Raw genomic sequence first — 22,722 nt, 5'->3', positions numbered from 1 at the left:
GTCTCCTGTTCACTGAAGAGTATGTAGTTTGCTTGACCCTCCAGGCTTAGGCCATAAACAACACTCCAGCCTCATGGGGTTCTCTATTTCTATATAGTTACATCTCTCTCTCATGCACCTTTCTTTGTAGCTCGTAGCTAACATCATGACTAAGCCCGTGCCTAGTTCAGCTGACAGCAAGGAATAAGCGTGGGAATAAAGAAAACATGACCGGCAGTGTCAGAGTTATGCTCCCACGGTGACTGGGCCACAGTGGTCATCAATCTTGCCAACATGGACCCTTGACTAGCTTAACACACACAGGAAAACAAAATCTAGTTCTGTGTGTGAGCAACAGAATGTCAGTGCGTGGCCTGGAGAATCTTTACTAGGCCCTGCCTGTTGTCCCTTTCTGGGATGGATAGATCTATTTTATGCCGTTTTTCAAAAGTAAGAAGTGTTGGGATGTCTATCGTTCTTCCCTGTCTCCCATTCCAGTAACACTTCTAGAGGTAAAATAGTGAAGATAAGAATATTCATGAAGACAATATGTTTACATGAAGAAAAAGACAAGGCCACAGATATTAAAAAAAAAATGGCTTTATATAAATAGGAAAGAGAGCAGGACTAGCTCAATTTCTTTGTTAACTACAAAAGGGAAACCTTGAGTTTTGAGTCCTAGAGCTTACATATGATGGGAGAGAGAAAGTTCTGTTAAGAGAGCTAGATGGATCTGCCCCTCAGCCACAGGAATAGATTCCTCATATGCGGGACAGGTTTTCCTCCTGGGGTAGAGGTGGACTTGGGAGCCTCTGCTGCTCATTGCCTGATTGATAGCAGCGGGTAGCAGTGCAGACCTGGCTCTGGAGAGATGACAAGAGGTACTGTGCCCACCCCGTCAGGAGATCCAGCACTAGGAAAAAGGCAGTCCTGTCTGGAACTAAGGCAGTTGCACCTCAAGGTGGGCATGGTTTCAGAGTGCAGCCTTGGTGGGGTCACCCACAAGAGCTCAATCCTCCAGGCTTCCTTTCCATTCCCTGGTTTGTCAGCCAGTGTGGAAGGAGGGCCTGGTATGTGACTTAAATAGGGTCACAATCCACTGCTTTGGTAAGGAGGCTGGTGCAAGGGGTATTTGGGCCCCCATTTTAGAAGCAAAGCTAATGCTTAAGCATTTCAAAATCTGAAATGACAAGGTTGATAAAGAGAAGCATTTGTCAGATACTTGTTTTCCTCTCAGCCTTTGAGAATACAGGTGTGAAACACACTAGTAGCACAGTGCCTACTATGAAAAACGTGTGATCTTCCTGGGCTAGAGAAAAGCGAAACACAGAGAAAAGCTACGATTGTTACTTGACGAACAGGGCCTTAGAGAGATACTCATTATAAATATCAGATTCTGCTCACAAGAGGATGGAACTGTTTCTCTTGACTGGACCCAGTGGTGCCAGGAACCTAATAGTCAAAAGGGAAATGCAAAGTAATTAAGGAATACCAAATAAAAGAATGGCTTTTCGGGAAATACCTGAAAACAGAGAGGAGTCTTTTATATCTCAGTTTCCAAAAGAGGACTCCCACTCCTGCTCAGGATGTGGAAATCTTAATGGTAGAACCTGTTAAGAGCTCTCTCCTGAGTTTTAATTCACTGGAGGTGGTCTCTGGACAGTAGTGTGGATTTTGCTGGCATCCTGTGACTCTTTTCTCTATTTCTTGCTAATTTTCCCATCTGCTTCTTTCTAAGTAACACAGTCTTTATTGACCATGGGTAGATCAACAATGTAGGTCAAAATCTCAAAACACTGCCTGCTGAATTGTCTGGTGTACATTGTATAATCCAAGGTAGTGAACATTATGACTTGAGAAAATCATGATGACCTGATATTTAGTTTCACTTTGGGATGGCCCTAATTGAAGTAATATACTAATTCAATTCAGGGCCTGCTGAGGCTAACCTCGAGAGACAGTTATAAAAGGTTGTGAGAGGCTAGCTGCCCATTTCATAAGGCTAGTTCTTTAAAAAATAGTAAATTATAGAAGAGCTATAGTAAGGAAAAATGCCCCCATGAAAGGGTAGGCAGAACTTTTAAAAATATCTGTTTTTATGTCAGCGAGTTAAACAGTGTACAGAAATATTCATAATTATCACAGGCTGTTAAATGTTTTGAAGTTTATAGGAAAATAACAAAATTTAGAGGAAAGTGGTGACATTCTAACTTCCGGTAGCAAGGTCTTACTCTTTCACCATTGAAGAAAGGCAATTTTGTTAAAGTTCAGGAATTCACAGGACTTCTGCTTTTGGTTAGGGTAGAGCATCAGGGGATGGATTTCCTTTCTTGGCTGAAACAACTGAACAAATAGACAAAATATACAAGATGTTGGCACTCCAGACATTGGACACCAGGCCAGAAAGTGCAGTCACCCTGGAGAGATGGGAAGCAAACTAGATGAACACTACAGTTTGTCCAGGTTACTGCTTGGCAAAACTTTCAAGGCCATGGTATAGGGGAACCCAGGCAGTGCCTGGCAGTCTCTGAGTAGGGAGATGGAGGAGTTTAGGAAAGGCAAGGTAAGTAGACGTTGCAAGGCAGAATATCAGAGAAGTGGTTCATAGACCTAAATGTAATACCAAAAACTATAAATCATCTGAGAGAAACAAATTCTTTGTTACCCTGTGTTAGCCAAGAGTTCTTAGATCTAACACCAATACGATTTAGATTAAGTGCAATTTATAAATTTGTTATTCATAAAAGAATACATTTATAAATTGCACTTAATGAAAATTAAGAACTTATGCTCCTCAAAGACACTGTTAGGGAAATAAAAAGACAAGCTACAGACTTGGAAAAAATATTTGCAAATATTTGCAGATCTGATGGAGGACTCACAGAATATTTAAAGAATTATTCAAAACTCAATAGAAAAACATCCTAATTTTTTAAAAACGAGCAAAAGATTCAAATAGTTGGCCAAAGAAGATATAAAGAAGGCAAATGAGTACATGAAAATGACATTAAACGTCATACACTTTAAGAAAGTGTAAACGAAAACCATAATGAATTAACTACTACACACCTATTATCAAGACCACAATTTAAAGGAGTCATTATACCAAGAGTTGGCGAGAATGTAGAGGAACTGGAAGTCTCATACCTTGTTGGTAGGAATGTAACATGGTACAAACTATTTGGAAAATAGTTTGGCAGTTTCTTAAAGAAACATACGCCTAGTATATTACTCAGTCATTCCACTTCTAGTTCTTTCCCCCTGATAAATGAAAGGATATGTTCATACTTAGATTTGTCCACGAACGTTTATTTGTAATAGCCCCAAACTGGAAACAACCCAAGTGTCCGTCTACATGTGAATGGGGGCCAGGTGTGGTATAATCCCGCGACTTTGGAGGCCAAGGTGGAAGAATTTTTGAGGCTAGGAGTTTGAGATCAGCCTGGGCAACAGAGAGAGACCTCATCTCTACAAAAAACTACATTAAAAAAATTAGACTGGAGTGGTGGCATGGGCCTGTAGTCCTAGCTACTTGGGAGGTTCAAGAGGAGGATCCCTTGAGCCCAGGAATCTGAAACAGGGCAACAGAGTGAGACCCTGTCTCCAAAAACTAAATAAGCATGTGCATGCATAAACATAATGTGGCATATTCATAAATGAAGTACTATTCGGCAGTAAAAATTGCATGATAACATGCAACAGAGGGATGACTCTCAAAATAATTATGCTGAGTAAAAGAAGCCAGAAACTTCGGGAGGGAGGACTTACTGTGTGATTTCATTTACAGAAAACTATAGAAAATGCAACATAACCTATAATGACAGAAACCAGATCAATTACTGATTGTCTAACAATGGGGAGGTAGGGAGGGATAGGAGAGAGGAATTACCTAGCAGCATGAGAAGACTTTCTGGGGCATGATACGTTCATTGTCTTGATTGTGGTGATGGTTTCCCAATTATACCTATGCCAATATTTATCAAGTTGTTCCATCTCTATGTGTACTTTTCTGTATGCCAATTATACCTCAATAAAGCTGCTTTTCCTTGCTCTTTACTCAACTCATTGAAATAATGTCAAACATGGCTGGGCACAGTGGCTTATGCCTGTAATCCCAGCACTTTGGGAGGCTGAAGCAGGCGGGTGATTTTAGCCCAGGAGTTTGAGACCAGCCTGGTGTAGAGGACTGCGTGCTCGCAAACGAGACGTTCCCGATAAGCCCTGCTCTTGCAGACAAAGCAGGACGGTCCTTCTCTGCAAACAGAAAGGACAAAGGAGCCAGCTGTAAACAGTGGGCTCTGGGAACTGGTCAATGTTTACTGATCTTGGGAGTCAAGGAAAGGTCAGAGAAGCAACACATGCCCCATGACTTGGTAACATTCCACAAACGACTGTATAAAGTAAAGCAGAGTGTGCCGTTCGGGGTGGCCGCCACGTATGTCTTGTCCTGTGTTGTCTTGTGTGTTCATTCCTTTGTTTAGGAAACACGTGGACCCCAACAACTGGCACCAGTAGCTAGTAACTTTCATATATGATTTTGTATTTGTGAGGTGTTAGCCAAATGTGGCATAGGGGGCAACAAGCCACCATCATGTCAAATAATAGTTTTGTTTCCATTAGCATAAATGTTGTGATTATTTTTATGTCATCGTAGGCTAATGTGGCTAAACTTAGTCTGAAAATCTCCATGCACACTTTAGTCAGTGACAAGGTATCTGTAATTCCTACCTTTTACCTCTAAGAATAATCGTGGTCTACTTCTTTTACATCTAGTCCACTCTAATTGGGAAATACCTCTGGACACGTCAGGAATAGGACATAAGGATGATGTAGTAGGCAAGGTTTTGTTAAGCAGAGCAGTATGATTATATTTAAAACTCTGAGTAACAACAAGTTTAGTAAAGGCAGCAATGTGACTATGATTATAGCGCACAGCCCAAGCCTCATGAGAAGTATGTAAACAATGTGGACTGTTCCCAAGACATATAGGTAACCCTTTTACCCCAAATTGATATGAACTGTTTATTATACCCGTGTCTAACTCAGGATCCTGATTTTAAAAAGGTGATGGCATCCAAGCAGTATCATTAGTAAATACTAAAACTTCTTTGTCTCCCTTGGCCACACCTTGATATAAGCGTGGAAAGGGAATATAAGCCCAATATGTGAATTCTCCAGCTGTTATCTGGCAATTTACTACAGCTAGCATAGCCAGAAATAAGGTCAATGAGGTTTTGGGCTGTCTAGCTTGTTGAACAACCCCTTCAGCTTCTTGAGTAAGCTTTTTTAGCTGACCCCATGTTGGGGGTTCTGCTTGTCGAGTTTTGAAGGTGAAGGTTTTCTGAGTACTCAGATTTAATTTTTGAAATGCCACCAGGAAGTCCTCCGGCCGGCTCCTCTTCGCCATGGCACTGCTTCAACCGTCGGGATGGGAACCACTCGTCTCTGGCACCTGTACGAACAAGAGCATAACCTCGACCCCATTGTAAAACTTTTCTTTTTAAATATTGGCCTTGTAATGAAGGATAGTACACCCACAAATTGTTAGCTTGTGGCTTTTTTAATGGTTGTTGAAAATGTTTTACTGCTGCAGATTGCTGTAACTGGCACCAATAGTTAAGAAAATTTAAAGTAAAAAGAGCTTTCAGAATTTGATGTTTTGGGGAATCTCGTCCATTTCCCCCTGTTTGTTTTAAAAGTTGTAATTTTAAGGTAGTATTAGTTTTTTAAATAATTGACCTTGACTGTTAAATGGAATACCAGTGGAATGACGAATGTGGTATGAAGAGAGAAAGGCAGCCAATTAGTGAGAGTAACAAGTAGGAGTATTGTCAGTTTTTAATTTAGTAGGAACTTTTATAACTGTAAAGTAAGTAAGTAAATGAGTAATAACAGAATTAGTTTTTTTTAGAGGGTAATGGTGTAGTCCATTGGAAGTGTGACCAAGCATTAATTATATGATGAACATATTTTAAACAACCAAAAGAAGAAATATAAATTATATTTATTTGTCAAATATGATTTTGTCGAGTGTCTCAGGGATTTATACCTGGACTTAAAAAGGGTGTAATAATAGGAGCACAAGATGGACAGGCTCTGACAATAGTTTGGGTTTGATGGCGTGTTATAGAAAATCGCTGTTGTAATCCTAAACTGTTAGTATGATGTAATTGATTTTTATTTTGAGTTTGTTGGACATTGTCAACAAGAAAAGAATTAATTTGGCTATCATCAAAAGTTAAAGGTCTCAGTAAAGCTGAATGTGAACAAATATGAGTGATAAAAAGGGGGGTTGTATGGGAAGTAAGAGTCAAAAACAATAAGGAAAATAGTTTTTGTAAAGGGGTTTTTGGGAGTAATGGTAAAGAAGTTTGAAAAATATACTTAGAAACATATACAGTATATTGGGAATTATTAACTATATTATAAGGGGTTTGAGGCCAATCTTGTAGTACCATAAGAATGGTAAAAAGTTTTTCTTGTTGTACAGGTTTAAATGGATAGTGAGAAATTTTTGAATTATTTGATGTCCAGTATTTAGTTTTTTATTGTTAGAAGTATTAGTAAAAAAGGTGGGACCTTTAACCAGAGTATAAGAAATAGGATTATAGGACAGGAAAGAATATTGTTGTAGAAAAGCAAATAATCTATGACTGGGATAGTGTTGAGAAAAGGAACCAAGTATACTTAGAGCAAGTCACTTGTTATTTTTTATGAGTTTTTAGTAGAGATTTAATGTATTGATTAGATAATCGGGTAATAATTTTTACAGGGTTAATTCTAAGCAATTGACGAGTTTTATGTTGCCCTTTAATAATTAATTTAGCCAATTTATTAATATAAGGGTAAATTTTTTTAATGGTTTTATTAGCCAAAAATAGCCATTTTAGAATGTTATTGTTTTGATGTAAGATGGCTGTTGGTGAATGAGGAGTATGAAAAAGACATAAAGAGAGTGGAAGATCGGGTATAATATAATCAAGGTGAGCTTTACTAATTTTATTTTTTACAAAAGACAATTTCTCTTTTGTAGTAGGGGATAATTGTCGAGAACTGTTTAAATCCGAATCCCCTTTTAAGATAGCAAACAAATGTTGTAATTTATAAATAGGAATACCTAAGATGGGACAAAGTCAATTAATATTTTCCAACAATTTTTGAAAGTCATTAAGGATCATAAGTTGATCTCTTCTAATTTGAACCTTTTGTGGGTGGATTTGTTTTTTATCCAATAGATACCCTAAATATTGAATGGGGAACTGAGTTTGTATTTTTTTTAGGAGATATTTGTAAATTATAATGAATTAACTGTTGTTGTAAAACCTTAAAAACTTGATTTTGGAGGGTTACATTAGGGGTAGCCAATAAAATATCATTCATATAATGATAAATTAACACAGTTGGAAACTGATTTTTTACAGGATTTAAAGTCCTATGTATGAATTTTTGACATAAAGTAGGGCTATTAAGCATACCCTGGGGAAGAACCTTCCACTGATATTTTTGAGTGGGCTGCCCATTATTATATTTAGGAATAATAAAGGCAAACATCTTGTAATTTTGAGGTTGTAATGGAATAGAGAAAAAACAATTTTTGAGATTTATGACCATTAATTTTTAACTTTGTGGGATAAGGGTGGGATTAGGAAGACCAGGCTGTAAACTCCTCATAGGTTGAATGTAAACATTTATAGTTTTAAGGTCAGTTAATAAATGCCATTTTTTACTTTTTTTTTTTTTTTTTTTTTTTTTTTACATGACAAAGACAGGGGAATTCCATGCAGAAGGACTTGGCTCTATATGCCCCTCAGCCAATTGTTTTTTTGACTAACTCTTTTAAAGCCCCAAGTTTTTCTTTAGATAATGGCCACTGTTCCACCCAAACAGGAGTGGTAGTTTTCCACTTTAATTGTAAAGGTTGAGGCTGGTGAACAGTGGCTATGAGTTTAAAGGATTGTAGCCCATTTTGAACATCATATTTTTGGCAGCGGAAGAAATATGAGGAATGTTTAAAAAAGCACCAAATTGTTGTAAAAGATTTTGTCCCCAAAGATTAATATTGATAGGAACAATATAAAAAAAATTTAACCTTGTTGACCTTTAGGACTGACACAGGTTAAAGGTTTTATGCTTTGATAAACCATAGAAGTAGCACCCAAGTCAGTGAGTGTAACTGAAACTTTTTTTTTTTAATTGCATAGGCCACTGATTTAAACAAATGATAGACACATCTGTCCCCGTGTCAATTAACTCTTAAAAATCTCTTCCATTAATGTGCAATGAACATAAGGGCTTTTGATCAGAAACTAAAGTTTCCTAAAAAACAGTTTTTCCTGTGCTACCAAACCCTCCCTGTGGAGATACCTCTCTAGATAGGAACAGGAAAAAGGCAATAAAAGTAATTGTGCAATATGCTCCCCTGCCTATAGGCGCATAAATTGTGAGACTTGTACCATAATAAGAATTTTATTAGTAAAATCAGGATCAATAATTTTTGGAATTACCATTAACTCCCGTATAGTATTGCTGTTTTGACCTAACAAAAGTCCTACATGTCCTTTTGGCAAAGGGCCACACACTCCAGTAGTTAGTTTATATACTCTTCTATTAGGAGACAAGGTATAAGGCTGAGTAATAGTTAAGTCAGTAGTGGAACTCTGCTTAGTTGTTGCATAAAGCTAGGAAACTGGGGTAAGAGGTGATATCCTTAAGGAGGACTTGAATTTATTCCTTGATGTTGTAGGCCATTGCTCACTGGGTATTGTGGTAGGCTTGCATTATAATTGTTGGGGCCCTAAGTCTGTGGGCCCTGGCTCCTGCTTTTCGGGAGAGGAGACAGTAAATTTTCACTTTTATCAGTTTTGGAACGACATTTATTTGTCCAATGTTGACCTTTGTCACAACGTTTGCACACCTCTGAAGGCAGCTTTCTGCCTTGAGGGGTAAAAGTGTTTGATTTTTTACGACATTCTTGATTTGTTTTTCTAAGACCACCAGAGCGGGTACAAAACAACCAGCCAGTAGGCAAGGGTAGGAGCAAAACTGCAAATTTATTTTTGGTCACCTAGCTTCAGGGGAAGAAGGTGGGTAGGGAGAGGTCTATCGGCCTCTGGCAAAGGAGGCCGACAGAGTCCCCCGGTGGAGCTCTCGGACGGAGTTCCTGCAGTCCCGACAGGAGTGAGGGACTGAGGAAGGCCGTGGGGTGCGCTGGCCGGGAGTGGCTTTTCTAGGAGTGGGAGGGCAATAGGCGGGACACGGGCGTGTCGGGGGGTGTTCCGCAGGTGCGACCAGGTAAATCTTGCTCTCTTCGGATTGACGTCATCTGGGGCATTCCCGGTTGGTGTGCACCTTCCCGGGCGCCGGCTGCATTTTCATGTGCACGGGAAAAGTTGCTGATGAAGAACCTGGAAGTGTACCATCTTGCCTCCGTTCGTCCAAAGAGTCCAACCTTTTATTGATAATAGTGATAAAGGGGTGCCGTGGTCTGTCTGGCTACTTCCTGCTGTTAAGGGGCGTTGTTAAGGTCGGGGCCTATGGTTGGTATTTGGACGTACGGATGAAGAATAAAATAAGGCACAGTATTAGTATAGGAATGAGGAATGGAAGCATTTGTTGTAATATGGGCAAAACCCAGAAGGATGGTCCTGGCAAGGTTGGGGAGTATGAGATAGTTAAGAAAATTTAGTAAGTTCGAGGTGAGTGGGGGAAAGTTGAACTGATTTCTCGGCCTAGTAAGGGGGTAGGGCCTGAGGGTATAATGAGGAACGAGTGCGCAAAGTAGTTGTTGGCCAGGCAGCAATTAAGGAGTGGAGTTTTTCGTGGAGTGGATGGCTTTCCGCTTACTCCTACTACAGAGATATTGGATGGAAGGCTAGGTCCAGAGAAGGATGGCAAAACAGAATAGGTAGCCTTGCTGTCGATTAAAAAAATTAATTGTCTTACCCGCTACCAGGAGAGTTACCCGTGGCTCGGCGAGGGTGATGGGGGTCCCCGAGTCTCGGCACCTTCAGTTATCATCGTCCAGATGTAGGAGCTGGAAGGAGCTCCCAGGATCCTGGGAAAGGGGGTCACGTGGAGATGCAGCACCTATTCTCAGGATGGGGCAATCAGACGTCCAGTGTCCTCCCTGCTGGCAAGCAGGGCAGGGGGTTGCTGGTGGACGAGGGTTAGGACATTCACTGGCCCAATGTCCTGATGCCTTGCACTCATAGCAAGGCTGCGTTGGGGCTCGGGGACCTTGCGGACACCGGTTGGCATAGTGTCCTGCCTTGCCGCACTTACAGCAGGCTCCTTTTGCAGCCTTGGAGTCTGTGGGGTGTGTGCTCTCTGGCCTGGGGTTATGACTGGGCTGTAAAGCCGCTGCTAGGAGCGGGCTACCAGTCAATGAGGAGCAAGGAGGAGGAGTCTGGGCAGGAAGGGAGGGGGTGGGGAGAGCGGGGAGAGAAGGAGGAGTATAGGGACAAGAGCATAAGGCTCAAAAGCCTTGTATGTAATTAATTTCGGACCACTTGCCTAGCCGCTGGCAGAAATTGCTGAGGTCAGTCACACCACAGTGGAAAGGAAAATTAACCGCTTCCTCCTAAGGTCTTGTTCGAGCTGTAAGGTTTTTAAATCGGCTAGGAGGCACCCTAAGGGGGTGCTCTTTGGAAATTTGGACTGGGGGGGTTTCCCGTTTGTTTCCTCTTTACTTACATAATGGACAAAATGGAAGTGGATCTCTGCCTGGCTTCAAAGCGTCCTTTGGAACCAGCAGAGACAGACTGGAGGCTCATGGAGCCAAAGTGGAGATTACCTTCAGGCAGACATCTCTGTCCTGAATGGGTCTCCTGAGCCACTTGGTGGCTCAAAAGTGGGCCTCAGACCTGCGCAGGATTTTTGGCCGAGGGAGGTAAAGAGGAGACAAGGGCACTTACCCCAGAGAGGCCGTGAGAGTGAGGGAAGCGGGTCTCAGGTCCTGGTCCGTCTGCGGGGTGGAAGCAGGAGGAGGTTCCTCAACCCTTAGAGGCCTGAGGAGGGGTCTCCTCCCGGGTTCGGCACCAACTGATTTCTTTTTCTAAGACCACCAGAGCAGGCACAAAAGAACCAGCGAGTAGGCAAGGGTAGGAGCAAAACTGCAAATTTATTTTTGGTCACCTAGCTTCAGGGGAAGAAGGTGGGTAGGGAGAGGTCTATCGGCCTCTGGCAAAGGAGGCCGACAGAGTCCCCCAGTGGAGCTCTCGGACGGAGTTCCTGCAGTCCCGACAGGAGTGAGGGACTAAGGAAGGCCGCGGGGCGCGCTGGCCGGGAGTGGCTTTTCTAGGAGTGGGAGGGCAATAGGCGGGACACGGGCGTGCTAGGGGGGCGTTCCACAGGTGCGACCAGGTAAATCTTGGTCTCTTCGGATTGACGTCACCTGGCGCATGCCCGGTTGGTCTGCACCTTCCTGGACACCGGCTGCATTTTCATGTGCGCAGGAAAAGTTGCTGATGAAGAACCCGGAAGTGCACCATCTTGCCTCTGTTCGTCCAAACAATTCTTTCTTGAAATGTCCAGGTTTACCACATTGAAAGCAAATACCTTGTTTGTTATTTTCTTTTAAGGCTTTAGATAGGGCTCCAGTAAATAACTGAGCATTATAAATAGCCCCTCTAACACCAGCACAAGCTCTAATATATTTATCTAAATTGGCCCCACTGGCCTTTAATGGTCTTAACAATTTTTGACAGTCAACATTAGCATTTTCAAAAGACAATGTTTGTAACAAAATTTTTGAAGTAGGGCCAACACCCACAGTTTTTAAGACAGCATCTTGAAGATGGGCTACAAAATTTGGATATGGTTTATTTGCGTTCTGTAAAATCTTTACAAAGGAGAGGGAAGATTTTCCTGCTATTTTTACCTTATTCCAGGCCCCTTAAAAACAAAGTCTTGATTTGAGTAAGGGCGACATCATTTAGGTCAGCCTGAGCATTAAGAGTAGCATATTGGCCCATGCCTGTGAGTTGTTCCTCAGTGGGTCCTGGGGAATCATAGGTAGTATTTTTTCTAGCCTGCACATGCGCCTTGTCCATCCACCAGCTGTGCAATTGTAACCACTGAGAACGATCAAGAACAGCCTTCCCCAAAGTCTCCCAGTCTATAGGAATCATCAAATTTTCTGATGAAAAAGCATCAAAAAGACCAAGGACAAAAGGAGATTGAGGTCTATAGTTAGAAATGGCAGTTTTCATTTCTTTTAAAAATTTAAATTGTAAGGCAGTAAATTGGACATCATTGCTACCATTTGGAAACTGAGCATTAGGAGCAAAAGGAGCACGAATAATTGGAAACAAATCCAGCTCCTCAAATTTTCTTATCTTTTCCTTTTCTCCCTCTCCCAATGGCAGGAAAGGCACTGAGAAAACTTTGCCAGACAAAGATAAGGAAGCTGGGGGGTTGGAGGCACTGGAAAATCCCCTTCTAACGGGGCAGAAGGAAAAGAAACAGGGAAAGCTCGCAAAGGTGAATTAGAAGAATGTCTCTGTAATATCTGTTGAAGCATTCCCATAATACGCTGCATGTCAGAATTCCCCTTAGAAGAAGGAAGAGTTGGCTCTTCCTCTTCTCCCCCTTTTGTTACCCCCCATCCTCTGTTATCCTGGCACAAATGGGCTCTATTTCAGATTCATTTTTTTTTTTTCTAAATCCTTAGATACCTTTCCTCCTGTGGCTACATCACCACACTCTGAATCAGTCTCAAGTAACTCTAATGCCTGAGTGATAGAGTTATACAAGGTCCACAAATTTAGAGACATAGTATCCCCTAACTGGTGAGCTCTATACAGAGCTTTTACTACCTGTAACCATTCTCTCCGATTCAGCCGCACTTTAGTCTGATACTGAAACCAGTAACAATGTTGTTCCACATAGGCAAACAATCACTTCAAAGTCTTTTTTTTTCACTTCTACTCCTACAGACAACAACCGTCCTTGAAACAGCCGTAAATATTCTGAGGCCAGAGAGGTGGAATTCCCCAAAATTATCCCGTGGGTCCCCCTTCTGTACTTACACACCCAGGGTGCTCCCCCTCCGATTCCTTGCTCTCTTGGAGCCACGGACTCTGCTCGCTAACAAATTAGCCACAAGATTAGAAATTATTGTTTAGTAGTCACGCAGCTGGAGGGTACAAGATTCTGACCCTCCCTAAACTGCTCCTAAGATCAGTGCTGGAGATATTTTGCAGACCCTGCACTTGATGGATCAGCTGGCACTGCCCAGATGGATAAACTGGCTCACCTGATCTTGTGGCTCCCACTCAGGAACTGACTCAGCACAAGAGGACGGCTTCATCTTCCCATGATTTCATCTCTGACCCAACCAATCAGCACTCTCGGCTCACGGGCCTTCCCCCACCCACCAAATTATCATTAGAAACTCTGCTTCCCAAATGCTCAGGGAGACTGATTTGAGTAATAATAAAACTCTGGTCTCCAAGCACACCTGGCTCTGCGAATGAATTCCTTTTTCTCTATTGCAATTCCTCTGTCTTGATAAATTGGCTCTGTCTAGGCAGCGCCCTACTGGGTGGTTACACTGAGTTGTATCTGCTTGCCTATATAAAAGGGTGAAATTTCTTCCTTTCTCTGCGATCTCTTTGCAGATTGCCTGTGATGTGCCTCACATTCTGGTTTAATGTTTATTACATAATAAAACTGTTTTCTGTCTCTATTACCTTTGAGGAGAGGTTTTCCGGATTGAGAGATTTTAATGCTATTCCCCTAACAGGTGCCAATATTTATCATAGGTTCCCCAGGAGAAGTAGTGAACCTACCCCCTCTGCAGAAACCACAGATCCAGGGGAGCTTTATTCCCTTGTCTCCAGGGCCATGTGATCAGCCTATGAGGGTCCCTTAGGACCGCAGGGTACATCCTCCCGCCTGTGCCCCATGCTAACCTTGGCTGCACTGCCCAGGCACCAGGCCATGAGTTAGAGCGCAAGGCCGGCACTGGGCTTGCACAGGTCACTTGTGCTTACTGTCTGCCTGCCAGGCTCTACTCTGACCAGCACTTGTCTTCAGCCTCGGGCTGGGCCCTGTCTTTCCAAAAGGCTGCATCCTGGTTGCCTCAGGGCGCTGCTTTGTACAGGCTCTGCGATGAGGAATGCTTCTTAGAATGCTGAGAAAACAAGCAGTAGGACAACTCTTTTCTCTGTTATATTTCTTTCTACCTTTCTTCCTCTTCAGACTTTGCCTTTGTCTTTTTAGCTGATGCAGTTTGAAATCTTATCTCAGTGAACTTTAAAAGCTAGGACAATCCTCCCCATATTTTAAACTTCCTTTGCTCTCTCGTGTACCCCTACCTGTCTGGCTCCTCTCCACTTCTGTCCAGAGCTCCGTGTGTCCCTGGTAAATAGGATGGAGCCTGAGTGTTAACAAGGGGCACCGATGCACTGAGATTCGAGGAGGGTGGAAATATCCCCTCCCCAACACCAAAACCCTAAATTCAGTGGGGCTGAGTGAGCCATTTGCCTTTCAGCACAGAGAGGACATGGGATGAATGAGCAGATCCCAGATGGTGGGGAGAAGCAGATTCTGCTGTAGGCCATGCTATTTGCCCGTTGTGGCACATTTTCTTTCTTCTTCTTTTTTTTAAAAAAACAAACAAACAAAAACAAAAAACAAAACAAAAAAAACCTCTATTTTCTTCATTTCTAAAATGGGCAAGAGTCACCCATCTTGTCATAAGCCCCAATTGGTGCTTTTTAGAATAACTAGAATATTGTGAAGGCTCAAACTATACTGCATGAATTTGCTTCTCCTTAGGCAAGTAGCAGGACCTAGAGGGTACCCACAAAATATGTACAACTATTATGTTTCAAGGCTTATAATTCTTCTACCATAATTAATACACTCAAGTAGTACAGGAACAGCACAAAAGAAGGTAGGACAAATACGCAGTGTGTATTCTAGGATAAGTCTTCACTACAGGATTTTTTTGCCTTATCTCCATTCCTATTCCACTAAACTGTCTAGACAACCTAGAAGAAACCCAATGTACTTGTCAGTCTTAATAGTAGGGTTGGATCTTTGTAGAAGATACTTCATGGTAATGCAGAACCGGGTGTAGTGGAATTTTTGACGTACACCTCAGTGGTGTGATGAAACTTGGTAGACTACACCATGGAGGTGGAATGTAGCTTTGGAGCTAGCAGTTGGAGGTTTGAATCTCAAGTCCGCCACTCCTGGTGAGACCTGGGTCATTTCACTTCACCTCTGTGAGCCTCAGTTCACGGAGCACAAAATGGTCATGCCCACCTGAGAGAGTGGGTGTGAGGTTTAAATGATATAATGTGAGCACAGCATCCAGTCTGGGCCGGACTCATATGGATCCATGTCAGACCATGGCTGCTCTTGCAAGAAATGAGGCTAGTTATCTAGAGCCTGGCATTCTGGACACTGAAATGGGCACTCTCACTTGTGTATTACCAATGGGGCTCCATAGGTGACAACTATCCCATATGCAAGGACCACAGAGTTCACTGCCTATAGTATCTAGTCTGGCCGAGTGTGGTGGCTCACACCTGTAATCCTAGCACTTTGGGAGGCTGAAGTAGGTGGATCACCTGAGGTCAGGAGTTCAAGGCCAGCCTGGCTAACATGGTGAAACCCTGTCTCTACTAAAAATACAAAAATTAGCTGGAAATCACTTGAACCTGGGGGGTGGAAGTTGTGGTGAGCCGGGATCATCACACTACACTCCAGCCTGGGCAACAGAGCAAGACTCTGTCTCAAATAAATCAGTAAATAAAGCATCTAGTCTGAGACCTACTCATATGGATCCACTTCAGATAGTGGCTGCTCTTGCAAGAACCGAAGCTAGTGATACAGACAGGAGACAGGGAAATACTGGGTAGGAGAGGGCAGTTCACCAGCAAAGGCCCCACCTTCAATCCTGGAAACCACGGCCATAAATGGGAACAGACATTACTGTTTTTGCACCCAAATGTTGCTTTCTGGCCTGCCATGCCCCCTGTCCTGTACCCATATAAACCCCAAGCCCCAGACTCCAAGAGCAGACAAGCAGATGAATGGAAGAGCAACACAGCAGAGAAGGAAAGAAGAGAAGGAGTGTCTGAATGTCAAGAGTAGTTTGGCTGGGGATGGTTGGAGAGGAGATCAGTTGCAGGACAGCTGAACTCCAGGGGAAGATCATCTTTTGACTTTTGACAACTCCAGGGGAAGACCACTCCCTCCCCTTTCCAGCTCCCCATCCATCTTACTGAGAGCCACCTCTATCACCCAGTAAAATCCCTGCATTAACAATCCTTCAAGTCTGTGTGTGACCTGATTCTTCCTGGATGTTGGACAAGAACTTAAGTACCCAAGAGGGCACTGAGCTGGTTAACACTTAAGCCATCTGTGGATGGCAGAGGTAAAAGAGTATGCAGCACACCCATTGGGTATTTGGGAGCCACAGGCACCCACCCCCTAGACGTCACCCTGGGGCCAGAGCCCAGAAGTGCTCATCCTGGTTCCTGCACCTGACTGTCTGCATGCTCCCCTTCCCATAAGGGGTTTGAGCAGCAGCAGTGACCAGACAAGCCACACCCCTGTCACACGTCCTGCAAGGGGGGTCAGGGAACTCTCCCGTTTCACTAGTTATCCAGGGCCTGGCATTTTGGACCTTAAAATGGGCACTCTCACCTAATACCAATGGCGCTCTGTAAGTGGCAACTATCCCACATACAAGAACCATAAATTTCACTATCTCCCTTAAAATGTACTGTCTGTCATGCTCTAGGCTCCATGAATCACATTTTAGCCGTGCTCCCAGTCCTTTGCTTTCTGAATGATCAACTTGTCTTCTATTGTCGATGACACCTTCCCTGCTCTGTATCTTTACTCACTGAGGGTTCTTCATTTTCTCCCTAGTGAGGGTGGGAGGAAGGCCTAATAAAATTTACTGAACAAATTACAGGAGAAAAATCTTAATGCTGCTTTACAAGCCAAAATTGAAATTCTCAAAAGTGTATTGTATATTCTAAAGTACAATTTAATGAATAGCAGGGTAGAAGTTGTCAGGTTTTTTTTTTTTTTTAAGTACTAAATAGCAGCCTCCTTCTTCTGAGAATTCATTTAACATAGCACTGTCAAACACAATGCATGAAAATCTTGGTTTTTATTATTAAACTGTTGTAATTTCATTTGAAATTATGACATTTTACATGAACTGTTTTAAAGTGGTCAAATGTGCAATTTAAATTTCTTGTAAACTCTCTCTAATTACATTTTAAGGTGTATAGAGACAAAATTAGGTTTTACTTCCATGCATACTATAAAATCAATTAAAGAAATTCAAAAATTCTAATAAAAATTTTACAGATATTATGCTTGGATAAATATAGACTCAAATCCATGCTATATGGCTAAAAGTTTAATCCCTAGTTTTCTCATTAACACTGTTATATTAATAAGGATAAGTGAGGTATTAATTCACCCATCCATTAATTCATCCATCTATTTATCTATCCTTTTATTCATTCAATCAGCCACTAATTTAAATTTATACCACCTACTTTTGAGGTTTTGTTAGATTCTAAAAAGATTAACATTATGAGACTATCCTTACAATGCTTAGGTGAAGATGAAACATGATGCAACCAATAAGGAAGAAATTTCTTTGAACTTGAAACCACCTTTGCAAAATTACACTAAGGAAATTATGACAGTGAAAGATATCAGATCTACTCAACTCCATCTTGATTCTAACCTCTAAACTGTCAAATTGTCCATTACTGGGTGTAGGCCAAACTAGCCTTGGGAAGGAATTTAGTTTGTAGTTTAAATACAATAATAGCCCTTCCCAAAAGCTAAACGGTTCATGTAAAATGAATGGAAGACCACCAGCCACCAAGTTAGAATGAGAAGGGCTAGAATTCTAAATATTACCAGCCATTATTCTGGAAGTCATAAGATTTGCAACTTCCCCAATTACTCTTAAAGGTAATGTTACTATTTTGAGTCTTTTGAGATGTCTTTTCAGGTTTTTGCATTTCTAAATACCTCACAGCCCCACCTGGACCTGCCAACCAGGAACTGACTCAGTGTAAGAGGACAGCTTTGACTCCCTGTGATCTCATCCCAGAGCCAACTAATCAGCACTCCCGATTCACTGGCCCCTTACCCACCAAATTATCCTGAAAACTCTGATCCCTGACTTTGCAGGGAGACTGATTTGAGTAATAATAAAATTCTGGTCTCTCACACAGTCAGCTCTGCGTGAATTACTCTTTCTCTATGGCAATTTCCCTGTCTTGAAAAATTCGGCTCTGCCTAGGCAGGTGGCGAGGTGAACTCATAGGGCAGTTACAAATTTGGAGGAAGCATTTTACTTTAAAGGAAATAGAGAGACAGAAAAAAGTTTGAGCTCTGAATGCAGAATACCTGGGTTCAAATAGTAGTACCTGGTGTTACTCTGTACTATCTTTGAGCCCCACGGCAAGCTACTTAAATCTCCCATGCTTTAATTCCCTTGCCTATAATATGGAACATATTATATTACTTATATGTTATATTAATATGGAACGTGTTGTATTACTTCACAAGTTTATTCTGAGAATTAATCAAGTTAAAATAAGCAAATCACAGTACTTTGCACATGGTAGGTAATTCAAAAATTTCAATTCTACTCCATTCATCTGATTTCTTTTAGTTCTGATCTAATTGTTTATTATCTGTGAAAGGAAAATAAATCTTGGGGCCCCCAAATCACATAGCTAAAGGGAAAAGTCAAGTTGGGAACTGCTTAGGGTAAACCTGCCACCCATTTGATTCAGAGTCACTCTTCTGCTCACTGAGACAAATGCATATCTGATTGCCTCCTTTGGAGAGGCTAATCAGAAACCAAAAAGAAGCAACCATTTGTCTCATCTACCTACGCCCTGGAAGCCCCCTCCCCACTTCAAGTTGTTCCCCCTTTGCTTCCAGTTGTCCCGCCTTTCCAGACCAAAACAACGTTCATCTTACATATGTTGATTGATATCTCATGTCTCTCTAAAATGTATAAAACCAAACTCTGCTCTGACCACCTTGAGCACAAGTTGTCAGGACCTCCTGAGGCTGTGTCACGGCCATGCGTCCTCAACCTTGGAAAATAAACTTTCTAGAATAACTGAGACCTGTCTCAGATATTCACAGTTCATGTATCCAAGTCTCTGGTTTATTCATACAATTTCCAGTAAAATCACATATATAAAATGCAACCTGCACTGAAGCCATATATGTAAACAATTTGATGTTATTTTTTAAAAAATTAAATTGGCCAGGCTCAGTGGCTCACACCTGTAATCCCATAACTTTGGGAGGCTGAGGCGGGTAGATCACCTGAGGTCAGGAGTTCGAGACCAGCCTGTCAAACATGGTGAAACCCCGTGTATACTAAAAATACAAAAAAAAAAAAAAAAAAAAAAAAAATTAGCGAGGCATGGTGCCTGTTATCTGTAATCTCAGCTACTTGGGAGGCTGAGGCAAGAGAATCACTTGAACCCAGGAGTTGGAGGTTGCAGTGAGCCGAGATCGCATGATTGCACTCCAGCCTGGGCAACAGAACGGGACTGTCTCAAAATAAATAAATAAATAAATCACTCTTTAAGTTGAAAGTATTGACGTGCAAATGGTTCAGTCTCTGGTCACTACTGGGTATTTGGTTACCTGGCTTTGTTTTCACATTCCCTGTAACACAGATACAGACACAGATACAGACACACAGCTACTTGTTTTCTGTTATTCTACCAGCACCTAGTGCTTGAGGTTGAGGTTTGGCTTTCTATGTCACAAAGTCCTTCAAGGTTGTGGTATGATTCTCTGAGCTCAGAGGCATTAGAGACAGATGCCAAAATCTAAACCCGCATAATTGTCTGCTTCCTCCTCTCAGGAGCATGCATAATTCATGGATTTAGAGAGGCCTGCCACACCTTTCAGCTGTGCTATTCGGCTATAATTCATCTTTGGAGCAAAGGGATTCCAAATGTAAAGGTCAAACCACTCGGAAGCTGCATTGGCATCTAACAGAGCGATTCTGTGTTCTGGGACATCTACCAAACCCTCCAGGTGAGGCTGAGCAAGCTGGATAAAATTCCACCTCCACTTCTCAAAATTTTGGTGAATAGTATTACAAAATCTCACAGGCTGTCAAATGCAGATTGGGCTTGACTCGCTTTCAAAGGAGAGAGAGGACTTTGACTCAGTATAATTATTGCATCTTACTAACCCCCCCCCCCCCCCCCCACCCTGCCGGAGCCCTCCAGGCTAAGAACACTTTTGGTCCCTGACTGCACAGGCTCTTCTTGGCATGGAAGAGCACCTGCTCCGGGGTGCTTTCCATTTGTCACTTGCCAAAAGACTGCAGCCGATGTGCAGTTGAAGTGCCTGGCTTGAAAGCGTTCCAGTGCAATGTTTGTGGGTTTGAGGTTTGTCTTCACTTGTACGCATCGTGTGTGGGAACTTACCCGGGGAAGAGAGGCAGTGGCTTGGCACACTAGACTTCTCGATGATCTTCCATTGTGTGTGTCTGAGGCCAGCTCCACCAGCAACTGGAAAGCATCCAGGCTCTCTGAGGAGGCTAACAATTTGTCAGTGATTTTCAAATGCATTGTGGTGTATTGCTTCCTTCCTATTCTCAATGCTGAATGTGGAAAGTTGTTTTTCTTTTTCTTTTTGTTTTAGGTCACAGAATTTTAAGTCTCAATTCTGCATTTCCTGATCATATTTCCTTTGTAAATTTTGCAATATAACCTTTCAGATCTGGCAGCATAATCTGTTAGAAATCTCCTGAGGAGTAAATACTTGTTAACTGACTCCATTCCCCACTCCCCTTCCTTTCCATGATATTATTTCTACTTAGTGTTTAGTCCATAATGCGTTTCAATAAGATCAGAAATTTAATTATGTACATATTTAAAACCTGAACCCATTAAGTCTATAGATCCCTTGAAAATGCTGTTTACTAGGTGTACAGTCGCGGTGAGTATACAAAAATGTCATAAGACAATGAGGTTTTAAAGCTTAACTTAAAACAGGCGGAGGGACTAGCTTTTTAGATAGAGAAAAATGGCTCCATAAACATTAGAAGAAATCGGGAAAATGCATGAAATCACTGAGAACTGAAATTAAGAGGATTGTATTCGTGTGAAAGTTACTGGTGGAGAGAGAAAGAGAGACATTAAATGGGAAGAAGGAATGAAGACTTTACTGTGTAAATCGGAGCTGGTTCCTCTTGCTAAAAGCAGGGCTTCTCAGCTCTGGGCCCTCTCCAGTGTCTCCCTGCATCCTCCCCATACAGAGTCAGGCACTCCTTCCTCTTCATTCTGTATGTAAATCTCATCATTCTTGTGTGTCTGTTTACCTTTATGTGTATAATTTTGTGCTTCTCATTATCATCATGATGTATTGTGTCTTCCACTAGTCTGTAGGCTCCTCAAGGGCAGGGATCATGAGAATTGTCCAGGATAATGCCTTGCAGAGCTTAACTTGCAGAGCAGGCTGTCAGTAAGTGTGAGTTCTTGCGGGGAAGGGGCATCACAGTGTCTATAATGGGTGTGGCGATGCATCCCCCAGATCCCTCTTCAAGGAAGGCTTGTGACTCGGCTGCCAGGCTTGTCAGTGGATAGCCTTCAGCTCTCAGTCCATCCAGGGATGGTCTCAGCCATAGAGAGCTACCTCAGCCCAGGGTCACAACTTTTTGGAGGTGGACACACCCAAGGACTGGGCCGGCCGTCTCTGCCTGGCTGGGGGCAACTCTGAAGGGTCATTCTAGCTCCAGAGCTTCTCCGTGGGCTTGGCCAAAACTCTCTGGGGCCTGCATTGCAAGTTAACTTTTCTCTCTGCCCATTTCTTTTTTGAAACAGTCTTGCTCTGTCATTCAGGCTGAAGTGCAGTGGAGCGATCTCTGCTTACTGCAAACTCCGCCTCCCAGGTTCAAGTGATTCTCCTGCCTCAGCCTCCTGAGTAGCTGGGATTACAGGCTCCCACAACCACACCTGGCTAATTTTTATTTTATTTATTTATTTATTTTGAGATAGAGTCTCGCTCTGTCACCCAGGCTGGAGTGCAGTGGCGTGATCTCTGCTCGCTGCAAGCTCTGCCTCCTGGATTCGAGCAGTTCTCTGCCTCAGCCTCCCGAATAGCTGGGATTACAGGTACATGCCACCACACCCAGCTAATGTTTATATTTTTAGTAGAGACTGGGTTTCATCATCTTGGCCAGGCTGGTCTTGAACTCCTGACCTCGTGATCCACCTTCCTTGGCCTCCCAAAGTGCTGGGATTATAGGCATGAGCCACTGCACCCAGCCTAATTTTTCTATTTTTAGTAGAGATGGGGTTTCACCATGTTGGACAAGCTGGTCTCAAACTCCTGACCTCAAGTGATCTGCCCACCTCGGTCTCTCAAAGTGCTGGGATTACAGACATGAGCTACGGCGCCGGCCTGTCTGTCCATTTTTGTTTTCACCTCTTGCTTCCGCAGGTGGTTGTCCCAAGGCCCTCCCTAATGAACACTCTATATGAAATCCCAGCTTAGGTCTGTTTCCAGGAGAAGTCTACCTGTAACACCTTTTAGCAGGGGTTAAAAAATAGTAAGACTGGAGGAAGGGACTGGAGGAAGAATATTTAAGAGAAAGTACTTTCATATCTTAAAGGACATAGGGTTCTAGAGGAGAATCAATGAAGGTAAAAACTAAGAAACCAGAGTAGTCTGGTGAAAAGAAAAACAGTGGGGAAATCCCTG

Source organism: Piliocolobus tephrosceles, chromosome X (assembly GCF_002776525.5).
Source record: "Piliocolobus tephrosceles isolate RC106 chromosome X, ASM277652v3, whole genome shotgun sequence".
Taxonomy (NCBI): Eukaryota; Metazoa; Chordata; class Mammalia; order Primates; family Cercopithecidae; genus Piliocolobus; species Piliocolobus tephrosceles.
The sequence above is the reverse complement of the archived record's forward strand: the minus strand, read 5'-3'. Positions refer to the sequence as shown.